The sequence below is a fragment of the Protobothrops mucrosquamatus genome, unplaced genomic scaffold (assembly GCF_001527695.2).
Source record: "Protobothrops mucrosquamatus isolate PMUCROS unplaced genomic scaffold, P.Mucros_1.0 scaffold_307, whole genome shotgun sequence".
NCBI classification, from domain to species: Eukaryota; Metazoa; Chordata; class Lepidosauria; order Squamata; family Viperidae; genus Protobothrops; species Protobothrops mucrosquamatus.
The window spans coordinates 438,718-457,494 of record NW_015386383.1 but is presented as its reverse complement, the minus strand read 5'-3'; positions in this window follow the sequence as shown (position 1 = coordinate 457,494).

Genomic DNA, 18,777 nt, shown 5'->3' with positions numbered 1-18,777 from the left:
AGATTTCCTTTTCCAATTTTAAATTTTTCTTATATATATATTATGCCAAATGCTGAGGTTTCCCAAATACTTTGATACTTCTTGTTTGCATGTTATGGGATCTGTTTTAATTGTGGAGTTATCTGTACGGTACTCTGAGCTTGGAAATAGAAGAAACATTTTGGCTTTGGCTAGTCTTTGACCACTAGAGGGCAGCCATGGTCTTTGAACAATATTCTCATTCCTTCTAAAAGGTTTTTTTCTACTTTTCTTAACTGCTGTTTTCCAGATCATTAAATTAACCTGTTATGATCTATAAAGCACACTATGCAAAAAGGATCAAATGTGTTGAATATTTAGAGCAGTGCAGCTCAGATCACGTTTGCTGCACTGCAAAAAAAACACTTCATGATCGGATAACTATGCCCTGGCATCTTCTGCAGGGTGTTTGGCGGATGGAGGCTCCTAGAAATTGTGAGAAGGCAATCCAAGCCTTCTGTGTCTAAAATAATGCAGGATATGCTGGCACGCTACATTATTTGAAATAATGTACATTATTTTAAAATAATGCAGGATATGCTGGCACGCTACATTATTTGAAATGGTATATTTCTTTGCTGTTCAAAATGCTTTATTTAAGAAAAATAGGCAGATGTTATGTTCACAGTACTATTGCTTCTACTCCTTAATTCCTCACAGCAGTTTGAAAACAAGAATCCCTGTTGTCTTTTCTTTGACTGATTTGACTGTGCTGAGAACAAGGACTAAAGAATAACTGACCAGCCTACAGCTTATATAGGTTCTAGATAAATACACGCCCCTCAAGCCCACTCCATGCAAAGGAGAAATGAAATTAGCGAATATACATATCCCAAGATAATGTTGCAAGATCCAGTCTGGGTCAGTCACTGGAACCACTACGTAAGCGGCATATAAGTCTAAGTGCTGTTGCCATTGCTAGTGCTAGATCCTCTGTCTGAATAATGGAGGAACTAACCTGGCCCCATCCATTAGCAGCTGTAGAGCTGTCGTCTGTCATCCCAGCCAAGCAGGTCATGTACAAACATTTTGCAACTAAGAATGGATCCATAACTTTTGCATTTCTCCCTGTCTTTCTTAAGCTCTTTTCCAGCTTCATTTAATCTTCAAGGCGGGGATTATTTTTGATTTTTGCAAGCTGGTCCGGAATTTTATTTTCCAGTGGGATGACCACATGATGACCACATCATGAAGTGATGATCGTGTAGTAGTAACTATCATCAACATCATCATCAAAGATCAGTAATGATTGCTGCTCTTTGTTGAAAATTAGATCTCTTTAACTATTACTGCATAGTAGAGTCTTACTGTGATACAAGCCTGCAGTACATTTTTTTTTTCTTGAGTGATTGCCCTGGTACCCCAGGCCTTGCTCACATTTCCTCAGTGTGAAAGACTATGGTGGTGCTATGTTTCCTCTATGGTGCCCATCCTATAAGCTTCCACAGGCCCCAGTGGAGAATTTTTGCGGAAAATGAAAAATATATTTATGTACCAGGGGGTAGAATCAAGGAGATATTGGCCGGTCTTAAAAAGGAGGAGGAGGAGGAAGAGAAGAAGAAGAAGAAGAAGAAGAAGAAGAAGAAGAAGAAGAAGAAGAAGAAGAAGAAGAAGAAGAAGAAGAAGAAGAAGAAGAAGAAGAAGAAGAAGAAGAAGAAGAAGAAGAAGAGGAGGAGGAGGAGGAGGAGGAGGAGGAGGAGAGGGACAAGGAATGGACATTGTTAGCACTTGAATGGAGACCTTTAAAAATCTCAAGGAAATTCTGAACTCAGTTCAAATTGGTTTTACATTTGTGTTCATCCAAGCTTTGGCTTGTTTTCTACCAACTGCTTTCTATTAGGGATTGTTGATTTTATCATTTCTACTTTATGTGTTATTTGCATTTGACCTTTATTGTATTTGTTGTAATTATTGTAAAACAATTTGGTACGCTTAGTGCTATTAAAGTGGAGGTAATAAAGTAAAAAAACAACAACAGTATTACAGGTATGACCGTGAGAGTTTTCCAGCTCCATCAAATGACCATTGAGAATGGAATGAAGAAAACCTCCTCAGATGTGTCCTTGAAAGCCTCTGCTGCAAATTACACCAGACCCAGAGATCCTCATCCGAAGAATCAACGTCTGAGCTTCCAGAAAAGAAATTGGTGTACAGCTTTAGTATAAGAATCCTCTGCTTCCTTTAAGGTTAACCAATATAATTTGACATCTACTGTAAATTTCTTCAGCCAGAGATAAAGTTTTTCAGGTGTTAATGCAGGAAGCCCTCATCTAAACAGGCAATTATGCTTCTATTTGATGGCAGGAGAGTAGCAGCCTAAATGGTGGATAGGTTGATGGTGTGATCGCCTAGTCTTCTACCAGTGGCTGTCACATAACTCTGGATTTGGCCATTTCTTAAAAGGGGATTTGTTTGTAAAACTCACTACACTGTAAATAAGTGTTAAGCTGTTTCTGTCTCGGCTTTAAATCCTTCTTAGTTTATGTATTATTGACCCAATAGACAGAAACAGGCCCTGTGAATGTTTTCTCACCTGCCCTGTCAATCCAGATGTCATCCAGCTGCTAGAGAGACTGAAATCTGCTTGGGTTTCTGATGCAACATGAAGTGACATGCAATGGGGAGGGAACCACATGAAGTTGCCGTTGGTTAATCAAAATCAGGCTTATCCTATCATTGGAACTAAAATGCCTTGGTAAGTAATTGGAACTATAATGCCTTGGTAAGACCACACTTGGTATATTACATTCAGTTTTGGTTGCCACGATATAACAAAGATGTTGAGATTTTAGAAAGAGTGCAGAGAAGAGCAACAAAGATGATTAGGAGGCTAAAACATATGAAGAACGGTTGCAGGAATTGGGTACGCCCACCCCATTGCCGGCAATGGCAAAAAAATCGCAATACGTCGTGACATGTCACGTGACGTTGCGAGTTTGACACTCCTGGTCTAGCTTAATGAAGGGAAGGAGTAGTGGTGACATGATAGCAGTGTTCCAATATCTCAGGGCTTGCCATAAGGAAGAAGGGGGTAACATATTCTCCAAAGAATCTGAAGGCAGGATGGAAACTAATCAAGCAGAAAACCAACCTAGAACTACGAAGAAATTTCCTGACAGTTAGAACAATTAATCAGTGGAACAACCTGCCTCCAGAAGCAGTGAATGCTCCAACACTGGAAGTTTTAAAGAAGAGACTGGACAGCCGTTTGTCCGAAATGGTATAGGGTTTCCTGCCTGAGCAGGGGGTTGGACTAGATGACCTCCAAAGTCCCTTCCAACTTTACTACTACTACTACTACTACTACTACTACTACTACTACTACTACTATTATTATTATTATTATCATCATCATCATCATCCCTTCCAACTCTGTTATTCTGTTAAAAGAGCCACCATCTTGGATCTGCCAAAATTGCAGTTGGAAGCCACGAGTTACAAATTCTACTTGCCAATTCCCCCTCCTCAAAGAGCTGCACATTGCCCTGTGGTTAGCCAAAACTTTAATCAGAAAGAACTGTTAGACAAAAGTGTGTGCAGACTTGTTAAAAGGCCTTCTGGTTAAGTTTAGTTCAGTCATCAGATCTGGCTGGCATCCCCTTCTGTGTGGGGGGCGGGGGGGCAACACTGTCCTCCAGAAAACAGTTCTGATGATGGGACAGGAGGTAAGTGGAGATGCAGCCTTTGCATATTTGGGGAACATACAGTAGCTACAAAACCAGACTTAACCCAGCGTTCGCTGTTCTGTAAGGCATCAGGAGCTCCAGGGTTGAGGCTAACATTTTTCTCTTCTGCAGTTGGAAATACAAGCAATTAAACTAGGATCCTTTGCTTATATAGCTTATGATCTACTGTTAAGATACCGACCTTCCCTAACATGTTTAATTTAGCCCCTAATCCTCTGCCTTGTCAGGCAGAAAGAGAAGTCTTTCAGTCCCCTGCTATCTGATCTTCCTAATTCCAGATGCAAGGAATTAAACGTATGCAAGCAGGATCTCTGGCACTCCCAGGGTGTGCCATGTTCACAAAACCTATTACTCAGAATATGTTTACTAAGGTTTTCTAACCATGGTAATTATCTAATGGTTTGGCAAGAGGTTTGTGAGAGGATCCCCATTTTGCAAAAACTGGTTGTAGATAACTGCCAAAGCAAGATTTTTATTTACACAGTTTTTTTCTTCTTCTTCTTGCAGCAAACTTGGGTAGCCTCTTTAAAAAAAAAAACCTGTGAAAAAGAATTCCTTGCGAAGCGGTTTCACCATAAAAGTATTGTTTTGTTTAAGGCATCTTTATTCTAGATTTAATTTTAGCCCTTTGAAATCTTATTGGACGAATTTGACAGATTAGCAGAATTGCATGTTGTCTTATTAGTAGTAATCATGTTTAAAGTGACAATAATTTTAGCTTTATTTCATTCTATCCATAGGTGTTTTTTTAATTTTAATTTTTATTGTGAATAGATTGTTATGTTATTAGTTCTATGCTGGTCTATGACTGAAATATAAATAAACATAATAAAATAATAATTCTTAACCTAACAAGGCAAAGCAGAGGGAGACGTTAATGGCTAACTCACAGAGCAGAAGCACATTGAATTGTCATCAGCAATAGTCAGTTGATACATTAAAGCAAATAAAACGTTCAAAATCTGTGTTATAATCCGTTCTGCTCTGGCCATCCTTGAAGAACTTAGTATTTCGGGCTAATAGTTAGAATTTGGTTTTTCAGTTGTTCTCGGAAGATCAGAAGAGAGGATCTTTCGCATCCTGGCTCTTCCCTAAGCAAAGCAGAAGGACTCAGCTTTAGTGGCCATTCAGTTGACTTTCTATGTCAGAAGCCATCTTCAAATACTGAGAACAGACAGCAACCCTCATATTTGCCTTCTTTCTTTCTTTCTTTCTTTCTTTCTTTCTTTCTTTCTTTCTTTCTTTCTTTCTTTCTTTCTTTCTTTCTTTCTTTCTTTCTTTCTTTCTTTGATGGGGGAAGATTTAGGAGAACGAAACGCACACCCTGGTCGCATCCTGGTTGTTCCCCTAATCTCAGTTGCACTTTGTCAGAACGAGGTAACTGCTAGTTAAGTGAAATAGCCTAGATCAAAGGGGGATTAATCACCAACTGAATCCTTGCTGAATAAACCTGTCATTCAAGAAAATTATTTCCAGTGAACTTAACAGAGGATTGGGGAGGCATTTGCATAACAGGCCCAACATACTTCAGCCAGGTTAAAAGGTTCCGAATCCATCCAAGGTTTTTGAGTTCTTTGCCTTCCTTTTCCCATTCAGCCGCCGGGTACAATGGGGTTGCCCTAATCTGATAATACAGCTCACTATCTAAATGATGTTAGGACAGCAAGTATTTCAAGGTTTGGATGAGGGATGGATCAATTTCAGTTTCAGTAACTCCTAAATCTGATTTGTTGGAATTTAAGATGTAATCCGCAGAAAGAAAGAAAAAAGAAAAAAGAAAAAAGCGCTTTAAACTGAAAGGCTGTTTATTAACACCCCTCCCCCCTTTTTTATTTGACCTTTGTCTTAGAAACACCCGCTCTGACTCATTTGCTCTGCCCTTACGTGAGGGCCACATTCAAAGTCATATTTTTAGAGATAGCTATAAAGTAAGCAAGCTAGGCAAAGAAATCTTTTCAGGAAGGGAAAAGCTAAGACACAGTAGTTTTTCAGAGGTTACAATTCAAGGGTTGCAAAATGTGAGTTGTTAATATTATTGTACCGTTATTGGGGGGAACCTTTGTCTATTCTGATTAGGTTGTCAAACTCATGGAAGCCCTCTCTTGGGTAAATGGATGAGGTCCAGAAAAGGCTCTATGTTTTTATTTATTTATTTAAAATAATGTTTAAACATTACACATAATTTAAATACATCTTTAGTATTTTAATGTTAATACTGAATGTTTTTAATGCTCTCATTGTTTTATATTGTGCTTTTAAGATGTTCTAAGCCGCCTAGAGTAGCGGGACAAAGTGATGGGTTGCATATAAATTTAATAAATAAATAAACAATAATTTATATGGCTACCCATCTTAAATAACTCTGAGTGCATTGTGAGACTTGTGAGACAAATCTCCTATAAAACTATGGTTTGTATTCTTTTTTTTACATCCAACATTTTTCAGCTGCACTTTATAACAATATAACAATAACAGCCTGTTTATAGCTAATGGAATCTCCACACTCCTCTTTAAAATCTTACCTAGATTATTTTAAATAAATATGTTTGAATTTTATATCTTTCCTGTTATCTATCAAACATGTGGAGAGGCTATAAAGAATTCCTGTTCATTTGCTTATTTTATAATCCCAACAACCTTGTCAAGCAGGTCAGTTGGAGAACTAGTGAGCAGCCTTAGGGATCCTGATGAACTAAAATTGCTTAGATGTTTCATATAAATTTGCCAGTCCTGACCTGACAATTACAACCACAACTCTACCGTACAAGAATATTCACTAAGAATGTTGCTTTATGCAGCTGCATGGGGTTTTTTCCCCCTGTAGTTTAGAACCAATCTAAGTTTGGTTGGGGTATGTCAGGAGTGGCAAGTCTATAGGGCACTTTATTTGCCCAATCTCAGCCTTTTGAAAAGTATATTTGCTTATTTTTGCTTTTAAAATCCCCAAACAATGGAATGCAGAAACAGCTTGACCCAATTCACTTTAAATGGAATGCAGAGATTGTGTAGGATATCAGCTGTCACATAACCCCCTCCCTCTTAAATCCACATCTTTGTCTAATTCATCCAAATATTCTGCTTTGAGTGTGGGGGACATCGGACTTGTTCCAAGCCTTGGGGGTCAGCACAGCCTGGCAGATCTTTGGCTGTGCAGTTTGAAAAATGTAGACACATTATCTCTCTTCTGGTCTTGTTGATAGATGGTCTTCTATAGCTCCAAATGGTTCAACTATGCTATGCATTCTGCATGCTACACTTGTATTATTAGGATACATCTCACATCTAGGGAGGCTCAGCAAATCTCAGAATAGTTTCCCTGTGTAGCAGTTGTGGCTAAAGGATTAACTGTGCAGTACTGGAAGACTGGTTCAAATCCAGGGAGGGAACAGTGGCCCTGAGATGAGACAACTCTTTTGGATGCAAAAGAAAGATTGATTTATTTTGAGCACAACAAACTGGAAAATATAGAAATACAGTACAGTTTAGGGAGTATAATATACTATAATATATTTAGATCACTTAGGATGTTTCTAGTGATCAGTGCTGTATTTTTATGATTTAGGATGTCCCTCCTCTCTTTTCCTAATGTTTTGCTTTTGAAGTCTTTTAGTTATTTCACTGATTTTTGTTATCTCAATTTCCCTTACACGATGTGATTTTCTTAATTAGAGAATGGAAGGGTACAAAGGAAACAAATCTTGTGTGAAGAAAATAATGACCATTCTGATTTGCTGAAAATACTTGATGAGGAACATATTTCTTGGTTTCAATCAGCAAGAAATAAAAATGCTGCTGCTTAATTTTATCTATTATTGTTTGGAAAATGTACAGTGTTCTAGAATATATTGGTATGTCTATATGTTGAGATTATATTTTGATTATTATATTGAATCTGTAAGTTTGTATTTATATATTTTTTTCTTGAAGTCAATTTCCTAATCCTCATGAACAACCAAAATATGTGGGATGTCATCCATTCTGAGAGAAATCTGTGCAAGGCTATAGGTTTTTGTATAAGTTCCAATAATCAATATTGTCTTAGTAGAGAAAATTTGCAGTGCTGTGCATGCTTATTTTATTTCTTTATTAAATTTATACGTCAAGCAGCTCTGGGTGAACTGTTATCAGATCACCAATATCACTTATCTGAGAAATGCAATTTTCTATTACATTAAATACTCAATTATTTATATACTTACCTATTTATCTTTATATTATTTCAGTATAAATGCTATCATGAAGCTAGAACATTTCATTTTTACTACTTTTTGTTACTGATCTACTTGGCTTAAAAAAGGTTCTATAGAGTTCCTTGATTTGCATACATTTTGTCAAACATTAAAAAAAACTATGTATTTTGGATTGTTTGTTTATTAAAAACATTTTTATAACTGTGAGGTCTGGAAATATGAAGCATGAAAAGATGATGTTCTCTGAAAATAAATATAAGTGCTTATATGTTGCTTTCCCATCTTCTTCTGATGATTATTGGCCTGATACAAAGATCATCTGGACTGCTTTGATGGAGCTCTAGAAAGTTTATGTTGGCTACTGGATATTATTGATTTTAATTCTGGAAGCTTTCACACAGTCAAGAGGTATGAAAAAGTTCTGCTTGGCATCCTGGAAAAAAGGTATCTGACTTTGGCAAATGGTTATTAGAGTTTTGTTATGGATGACCTATATAAAACATGGTTAGCCTTACTTGAAGGTAATTCTGAAGCATGTACCCTTCACCTCTGAAGCCCTGCAGCTAGTTATCTCAGGCAGGAGCTCATCAGAGAAAGTACTATAGACCAAGTAAGAGAAATGGTGAAATTCCTAATAGGTTGATGAGGACTGACTGAATAAGAGATCTTTTCTATTGTCTACCAATTATAGAGACAATTTTAGTAGCAATTTCTTTCATATTGTCCTTGGAGAATCCCTATTAGTTTATTATCAGAGTTTTTAATATCTCACCTCAGAAAGCTAAGCCTTACCTCCTTTTGCCTTGCTTGTTAATTTTATTTTAATAACATAATAATGAAAAAGAATGCTAGCAGGCTACAAAGTAAAAGAGCAGCCTCAGCCATCAGGTTTATATTCAAGACTGCTCCTGGATCCCATGAGGTCCCAAGTGGATTCTTAGAAAATGACAGGTTGCAGGTTGAAACTGTGCCTAGCTGCCCACAGAATAGATAGCTATGATGAGAAAGAACGTCTTGAGAGACTATTGGAAGTGGCAAGGAGCAATGCCGCTATTTGTTGTTGTTTTTTTGGATAAATGACCGTTTTGTGATGGCAAACGCTGTTGTTGTTCAGTCACTAAGTCATGTCTAACTCTTTGCGACCTGATGGACCAGACCACACCAACCCCCCTCCCCCCGTGTCCTCCACTGCCTCCTGCAGTTTGCTCAAATCCATGTTCCTTGCATCGATGACACTATCTAACCATCTCATCCTCAATCCCTCAATCCATCAAATACGGCTACATAGCATTTCAACCTTCCAAATTCCAGTGATAAAAAAAGGTTGGAGACCCTTGGCTTACTAATTGGGTCTTGAGCAATTATGCTCAGGTCTGGAGCTACTCCTGTGATGTCATGTTTCTTCCTTTGTATTGTTTTCCATGGATTTCAATAATGTGTGGAAAATACACAAATAAGAGATGTTTATTGAATCCAAAGCACTCACACTGATAAGGGTGTTATTCGTTGAATTCAATTTCTTTTTCTTTTCATAAATGTCCCGTGAGTCTTTACTGAACTAACTTGGAGCTGCAGGAGTCTCACATCAATGGAGCTAATTTAGATGTAGAAGGATTATTCTTGATTATGAATGTCACTCCAGATTTCTGCCTCATCTGTATTGTCAAGATGCACTGTGGGCTTTTGAGGGTCATTACATCTTGCTAGCACTCAGCTTATTTTCTGAGTACAGTATTATCTAATTTAATCTTTTCTCAGGCCTGCATCCTTCTGTGGAGTCCTTGGTGCTCTCTGAATTTGGTTGTTTGCTTGCAAATATTTCATTAGCAACTAGGTAACATCATCAGTGCAAGTAATTTTGGGGTTTAGTCCAGTGGTGGGATTCAAATATATGAACAACCAGTTCTCTGTCTGGATGCCACTTCCAGAAGTCCATTCTGGGCCTGGGCAACCAAAAATTAGCTATTGGTTCAGTTGAAGTGGTGCGAACTGGCTGAATTCCACCACTGGTTTACTCTCTGTTTATATATAGTAGCTAATCTTGCCAGTTTTAGTGGGCTTAAGGTTTTCTCCTTGGTCGTTCCTTGATTATTGTTTTCTGCTTATTGTTTGCCTGGTGTTAATCCCTACTTATCTGGGTGTTGGCTTCTGAAGAGGATGTGTTCTGGTCTTTTTGCTTTTTTCTTAATTTTTTTTATTTGTCCCTTTTGAATGGTACCTAGACATGGTTTGTTTCTCAGTGTTCTTCTGTTATGTTGGGACATTGATTCCAAGAATTCCCTGACCATGCTGCCAAAGACGTTCTGGAACTGAAGTCCCAACATATCGGAAGAGCACAAAGTAGGCTGAATAATTTGATTAAATTTGAAAATCCATCAGGAAATCTTTCTTACTAATAGCATACTGTAGTAAGCATTAAAGAATGACAGTGTGGTGGTGGAATTATTGTAGAGGCAATTCAGGGAAATTACATGATGGAAGATTGAATTGGAACTACATGAAATAAAAAGCATAAGGCAATGTGGAAGGATTAAGGCAGGTAACTATATTTATCCCTTGAATGAATTCCAAATTAGTAGATTCATTGACCAAATAAATATAAATATTAAGCTGAACTGAGTAATTTTTGGAGGCTAGCCACCCATTTTGTAAGGTATTTCGTTTTACCGGTACTAGATTTATGTTATCTACATCAGTAGCCTAATTATTTCCACAGTATTGGAAATATTGTTACTCTCAAACCCATACTTTGGTTACCCTCATTATATACTTTTAGATTAAAAAAATACTTTTCTCAGTTACATAACCTTGCCTTCGAAACTACTTCATCAAATTCATCTAATTCATTGTTCCAAAGTAAACATTCATCAGTTTATAAAGTAAAAAATATGTTATTTTGAATAACTACTGTTGTTTTGTTAAAGAACTGCTAAATTGGAACCATATTTTATATTTCTTTAATTGGTTAAAAAAAGTAAATTCTTATAACTGGGTTTTATCTAAAACTTCATGACAAACTTACCCGATTGCCAGCCAATTTCAAGAACTTTTCCTTTTGGAAATTCATATATATTCCATACTATATGACAGATATCCTAAGCATACTTTTGACATTAAATAGAATTTACCCACTTCTGCTTCTTGACAATGCTTGACAACTGTTGAGACTCCCTTATTCTTGCAGTTCATATTCACTGCCAGTGCAAAGTATCTTTATGTATATGTGTATAAAAAAAAGGCAAAGAATGGCTAAAGGAAAATGAACAAAATCCATATTGAGATAATTTTTTAGAAAATGATTGAAGTTTTAACCCAAGAGAGGACTCTTAGAGTTTCTTATAGCTTAGAATAAGAACATGTCAATCACGATTAAGCTTCTGGAATTGGAATCCCTTTGAAATGCAGCTGTTTCTTCTTTAATTGTGGCATCGGAGTTGGAAGAAAAGAAAGGTCCAGCCTTCAAGATGAGTCAGGAATACAAAACAGCTCAGGATTAGTTGGAGAGTTCAAAGGTCGGTAATTACACTAAGGAGTTCCCAGACACAGAGAAAACATTAAACAGGTCACCTACCAAACGGGCAACAGACTTTTGTCTTCCCCCCCTCTTTTTCTTTTTGTTTTGTGAAAGAAATTATCTCGAAAAGATAGGTTTCTAGACAGAATCAAAAGCAGCCTAGGGATGACCAACAGATTTGCAGGGAATACATACAGGGGTAGCTAGCATTGTCCTGCAATATGATGGGACCTCCCTAAAGAGGGTACAGGATATTCCCCCTCCACCTCCCTCCAAACAAAATGTCAGAATTTCCCTCTGGGTGGTGTCATCCAACCGGGCGTCTTCTACTTTCTTCCATCTTTTCCTGAAGATCAGCTGTTTATTCATCCCCAACATTCATTCAATTGTGTGCTGTGCTTACCCATCTCTTTCAAAACAGGTATAGCAGAGGAGGAGGTTCCAGAGATAACAGCAAAATAGTGAAGTGCCTTCCATGCAGAAAACTACAAGAAATTATTTTCAAGGTCAATTTTCCCATGCTACCAACTAAGGGAGAGTGGCATAGATAGTGGGGAGAATTATTGAGCGATATGACACTGAGGGGAAGAACTGTCTGTATCACTGAAGCAGAAAATGTCAGCTACCAACTTTATTTTGATTAGAACTCTTCTTCCCTTAGACTTTCACATATTATTTTTCTTGGATATTGTCTTTTGCAAACTTCTGAATGCTGAAATGATTTATTTTAAAACAATATCTAGTTAATAGACAAGATGGAAAAAGAGACTGATACTATTTGAGGAATAGTCAAGTCATTAGATATTAGAGAATAAGCACCTTCTCTGTGTATTTTAATTGAATATTGGACAGAGAAGGAAAAAGAAAAAAAGTCAGAAAACGACAGGCACTTAAAACACCAGAAGCTGACGACATATATTCCATTAGATAATGATGGAATGGCCATGTTGATAAATGCTCATAATATTACATAACTTTCACACACACACAAAAGTTCTAGTAGTATTACTGACTGAAGCAAATATCTCTTCTGCTTCCCAGCCAACTGCATGCATGGTTCAGTGTGCTAGAATTCAAGGCTTTTCAACCAGTGGTACGGGTACCACCTGTGGTACATTGGCACCTGGCAGGTGGTATGCGACCATCCTAGAAAAGTGGTAGTGGGGGAGGGGAATGAGCTGAATGGTGGCAGCACTGCACAAGCCTGAGCGAGAGATGGCTGGAGCTGCAGGGCTGTCAGGGCTCAGCAGAAGCGCCAGGATCAGTGCTTCAGGGCTGTCAGAGCTCAGTGGAAGCGCCAGGATCAGTGCCAGGCTCCAGCTGGAGCTCGGCGCTGATTCTGGCACTTCTGCTGAGCCCAGAAGAAGCACCAATCAGCTGGAAAGCAGCACTGATCCTGGCGCTTCTGCTGAGCCCAGAAGAAGCACCAATCAGCTGGAATGTTGCAGCATCTCCAGGGTCTTGTGATTCACATTCAGATGCTTGGCAACTGATTCATATTTATGACGGTCACAGTGTCCCAGGGTCATGTGAAGTGACCAAAACCTACTGCAACCACCCAGCAGACCGGGGGAATAAAAGCCAAACACTCCCCACCCCACCCCCACTGCCAATCCTCAACAGAAATGCTCACAACAATGGAAACCTCAGACAGGAGGAAGAGTGCCATTGTAACTTCGAACAGTCACTAAGCGAACTGTTGTAAGTCGAGGACTACCTGTACTTCATCACTTTTTTCCTTTTTGGGGGGGGGTCATCAAGTTTTTGACACCTTGCTAGGCGACTGGTGGTACTCGGATGTTGCCATATCCTAAAAGTGGTACAATGGGTGAAATGGTTGAAAAGCCCTGTGCTAGATGATGGATACTGTGTTGCATGCAAGTCACAATATGTGACCTGTGAAATCATGATTTGTGAATAACTCTCAGTGTCTGTGTTCAATCCATACTAAGCAATAAACAATAGTTTACAGACCACTGTTACTGAATTTTCACACAAGGTAAGCCAAAATGAAAGCAACTATACTATAGCTTAGGACAACATGTGCACCCAGAGATTCATAATAGAAATATTTTGCTAAGGTGTATTAGCAAAAGTAATTATCTTAGGGAGGAAAGAGTACCTGGGAAGTTTCTTTCATTGGTCCATGGGAGAAGAAAAGTACTAGGCAGTCAAAAAAATAGTGATACAAGGAGATGCTGAAATGAAATGTGAAAACACTTCACATTTGAGCCCAAACAGAAATGAATGTAACTCTAATGTAATGCAATAATTAAAAGGAATTGAAACAGCAAGACAGACTAGATTATGACAGTGAAATTTATATGGAGTAATTTAACTTTTGAAATGGTTTCCTGCTGGAAATTATTAGCTCCACAGAGAGCCAAGTCATAGTACAGGTAATCCTCGTTTAGTGACCAAAATTGGAACTTAGTTGCTAAGCAAAGCAGTCACTAAGTGAAACATCAAGATTTTATGATTTGACTTCAACTTTCAATCTTGAAAAGGCTGTAAACACAAGGATTATCACACTACTTTTTCATCACTGTCATAATTGAAGCAAGTCAGTCATTAAACAAGGACCTACTTATATAGTTACTGTATTAGGCCCATTCCTAGTTTTGTGAACAATGAATCCATTAGAAAACTCATACAGGAGAAAACTTATCAAACCATGGTCTGTCCTCATCCAATTCTATTTCTTCATAACTGCTTTTAATTTTTTTTCTAAGCAATATATTAGGAGAGAAATACCTCCTGTATTGTGTCTGGTTTGACCATTAGTTATCTCCTGTATAAGGACATTATTATTCATCTGCCATTGTTTTCAGAACCGAGAGCCATCCATACTCTCAGCAGAATCCAATGGTTCAGCTCTCCCATTTCAGAATGCAGAAGGGAACATTATTATTATTATTATTATTATTATTATTAATAATAATAATAATAATAATAATATTAATAATAATAATAATAATAATAATAATAATAATAATAATAATAATAATAATAATAATAATAATAATAATAATAATAATAATAATAATAATAATAAAGTTGGAAGGGACCTTGGAGGTCATCAAATCCAACCCCCTGCTCAGGAAGGAAACCCTATACCATTTCGGACAAATGGCTGTCCAGTCTTTTCTTAAAAACTTCCAGTGTTGGAGCATTCACCGCTTCTGGAGGCAGGTTGTTCCACTGGTTAATTGTTCTAACTGTCAGGAAGTTTCTCCTTAGTTCTAGGTTGCTTCTCTCCTTGAGTAGTTTCCATCCGTTGCTTCTCGTCCTGCCTTCAGGCGCTTTGGAGAATAGCTTGACTCCCTCTTCTTTGTGGCAGCCCCAGAGATATTGGAACACTGCTATCATGTCCCCCCTCATCCTTCTCTTCATTAAACTAGACAGACCCAATTCCACCAATCGTTCCTCATATGTTTTAGCCTCCAGTCCCCTAATCATCTTTGTTGCTCTTCTCTGTACTCTTTCTAGAGTCTCAGCATCTTTTTTACATCGTGGTGATCAAAACTGGATGCAGTATTCCAAGTGTGGCCTTACCAAGGCATTGTAAAGTGGTATTAATACTTCACGTGATCTTGATTCTATCCCTCTGTTAATGCAGCNAAAACAGATTTTTTAATTTCAGTTCACCCTGGTTGTCTTTTTTAGAAATTTGACCAAACAGTTTCAGCTAAGCAGCATGGTTTGTGCTAATCAAGCTACGTTTTATTATGTTTAACCAACTATTAGATTACCATCTCAACCTGGGGTATTTTTTTAAATTATCTTACTTTTAAAATTTCTCCACTACATACAAACACTGCTATTATTTATCACCTCGCATACTGTTAAACAAAACTTTTGTCAGTGTATCTGGTTTAGAAAAAAGCCATTTGTCTTTCTTTTGTGCTATTCTTCAGGTTCCTAAGGCTTCTTCTAATAACCTTCTGGAGGTTTGTTCATTTTCTGATAATTCACTGCACCTCAATTTCCTGTCTTCCTAAATATATCAGTTAAAAAAAAAAGCAGAATTAATATGTCCCATCTGTGGTCTTTGGCTTATTTCAAAACAGGATCAAGTTAATGACTATGTTAATACCAGTTAGGAAAGGCATTCCTCTTTTTTAGCATTCTAGGTTTTAAGAATTGTTCCTGGTGTTTTAAAGAGTTTTTAGTAAGATGATTCCATAAACAAATTTGAGGGGAAAAAACAAAAAAATTATACTGAAAAATATAGTGAAGTAAGGAAACCCAAAATATCTAAGAACGTTGTCAGTTTCTTGTTTTTCAAAACAATGATATGGACATGTTGCTGTTAATATAGATGTTAGATGAGAGAATGTGGGAGGCTGGATACAATCATTGTTTCATCCATGTTCTACTGTAACTTAAGACTGGTCTCTTGGAATGTAGTTTTAACATAAGAGTGGCATCTAGAAAAACTGCCAGGGATGATACAAATGTACTCTGGCAGTAATCGAGATTCGGGGGAAAACTATTGTGTCTCAATAATCCATGAAAGAAAAACACACAAGGGCATGGATTTTCTTCTTTTCTTCCTTCTGTTTTTAGTCAATACTAGTTTATCTACTTTGATAAAATAGTTCAGAATAAGGTTTGCAGACTTGCAGGTTTTCTTTCAGAAGAAACAACTTGAGCCAATACTTTTGATGGCACATTTTCATTTTGGACCATCTGGATATATTGCTTTCTGTAATGCATCTTTTTTTCCATTTATTTGGAGTGATTTGCGCCAGCCACTATATTGAGATGCCTTATGTGTTTGTGTGTGTATATTCTAAATGAACCTTTTAATTTCTCAAATGTGATAAAAGTAATAATTGGTATTGTCTTCCTTCCACTGTAGCCTAGTTTTATATTCAATATTTATTTCACTGAACCAGGCGCTGCCATTATCAGTGTAACTAGAGCTAAATTATAGCATTGAGCCATCATGTAATCAACTTCAAAGTTTTTGGAGGACAATCATGTACCTGTTGGGTGGCAGAGTGCAGGTAACAAGGCAGTGATATAGGACTGAAATATTCACAATTGGCCGGGATCAGAACATAGGTTTCTTGGACTTCCGGTTTTGCATCATAGCAATGCAGCCGAGGGATTTTGTCCTGCCAGAGGACCCTAAATGGGTCTAAAGTCGCCTCGGAGAAGCAACAAATAAGGAGGGCCCCCCTGTGGATCACAGAAAGATGGCAGTCGATCCGTTTGGTCCAGGGGAAGCCCTCCAACCCGACAGGAGAAAGGCTAGCTGCACTCCGGTGACTAGCCCAAGCTACTGGCAGCTGAAGTCCAAAAGCACCAACTAGAACAACTGTGAACTGTTGGAAACTGGGTGAGAATATCAATCTTTTTTCCCTTCTATTTTGCAACTAATTTCCTGGAAAAGATCCCCAAGAAGCAAAAATCCTCCGAAAGTGAGAAGGAAGGGGATCGCCCACCCTTCCATAGACGGAAGCAGCGCTAATTTTTATGGGGAACAGAAACATATTGAAACGGAATTTAATATAAAACTATAGTCTGGATAAATCTGAAAACTGTGGAAATTGTTAAGACCTTTCCTTGGAAAAAGTATTGATGAAACTATAAGAAAATATATTTTTTTGTTTTACAAGTTGAAAAATGAACAACTACTGACATCTAGTGGTGGATTAGAGCATAAAATTATAGCTGTCTGGGCTCAGAAACTGGCAAGACACCCAGAAACAGATAACAACCTGTCCCTTTGATCCTCAGCAACTCCTGGCTAAACAGAACAGCTGGGAACAGAGGAGAGAAAATACATTGGGCTATCTACTATAGAGTGAGATCTACAAGTGTTATAAAAATTGCTGACCTTGTTGGATTATAAACACTTACTGAGCGGAGATTTGTTAGGCTTAAGAATTATTTGCAGAGAAAGAAAAACTGTGACTTTTGGCCATTCTTCTAGGGGGGAAACTACTGAATTACCTTTGGATGATTGAACATTTTGGACTGCAAATTGTGATTGATTGATAATAGTAGGACCCCTGAGCAGAAGAACCGTTATAAATTATTGTTTTCAGTGGTGGATTGACAAATGGAAACACATTGGAGTATAAAGACCACATATAAAGATAACAGCTATATAAAAATTTGTTGTTTGAATCTTAAGATTGGTTGGTTGGATAAAACTAATATAGGGGATAATGGTACCTGTGAAAGACTATTTAGAGGGGGGAGACAAAATGGATGTTGCATACCGAATTAGAGGTGGTAGGAAACCACACTCAAGATTTTTTACTGAAGCTCCCAGCCTGGATCATCAGAAATCTGCAGGAGTAATACTTCAAGACAAGGCAAATATTTTCCAGGAGGAAATGCATACAATGTTGCAACTAATTCAAATGACAATTGTTTCAAATCATAATAAGATTAAAAACAATTTTGATGACATAAATGAGCACATCTTTAACCTAAGCTCACAACCAAAAAACTCTCAGAAAATGACAATAAAGAATGAACAAATAGATCAGACAATAGAATACAAACCAGAGGAAAGTGACCCAAAGATGGAGGCTATAAACGAAAGGAACTACAGCTTAGCACAGGCAAAGAAAAATCTGCAAGATTCTGTTATAACATCGGAAAGGGAAAAGACTTTTTATTTTTCAGGACTTCAAAATAAACCAGAGGATAAGAAAGAAGATCCGACAAAATGGATTATAGAGATGCCAGGAGAACTACTAAGAGTTTGGGAGAGAAAAAATAAAAAGAAAAATTGAGGGAGAAGGAAAGGGGAAGCCTTTTAATGAATACAAATGGGCGAAACTCCCCACCTAATCTGTCTTCCCCAGCTCTAATAACACTTATAAAAACACCAGAAGAATTCCCTGGCAAACTGAATACACTGACTTGGAAAGTTGTCTGGCAAAAGAAGAAGTCTAAAGTTAGATCAGATGATTCGACTTACCAGATGGAGTACTATATAGCTAAACACTTGTTTGAATATGGCTAAAAAAAACAGATAAACTTTGGATATAAATGGGTTCTATAATAAAAGGGACGTGATTTATAAATAGTATAATATCTTTGTTCTTTTTTTCCGTTAAGAGAAATATACAAATACTGGGAGGCTTATGTGAGCAGAATGTATAGACATTTAAATGTAATTAATTTTGAGAAAATTAAAATCGGTAAGATTATGCAAGATGTAAGGGAACGAGGAGGACTTAAAGCTCCTAACTTAAAATTGTATTATGATGCTGTGGTATTGACATGGATTAGTGATTGGTTAAACTTAACAAATAAGAATATACTTTCTCTTGAAGGATGGGATTTGTTATTTGGTTGGCAGGCATATTTAATATATGATAAAAAGGTGGATTCAAATTTT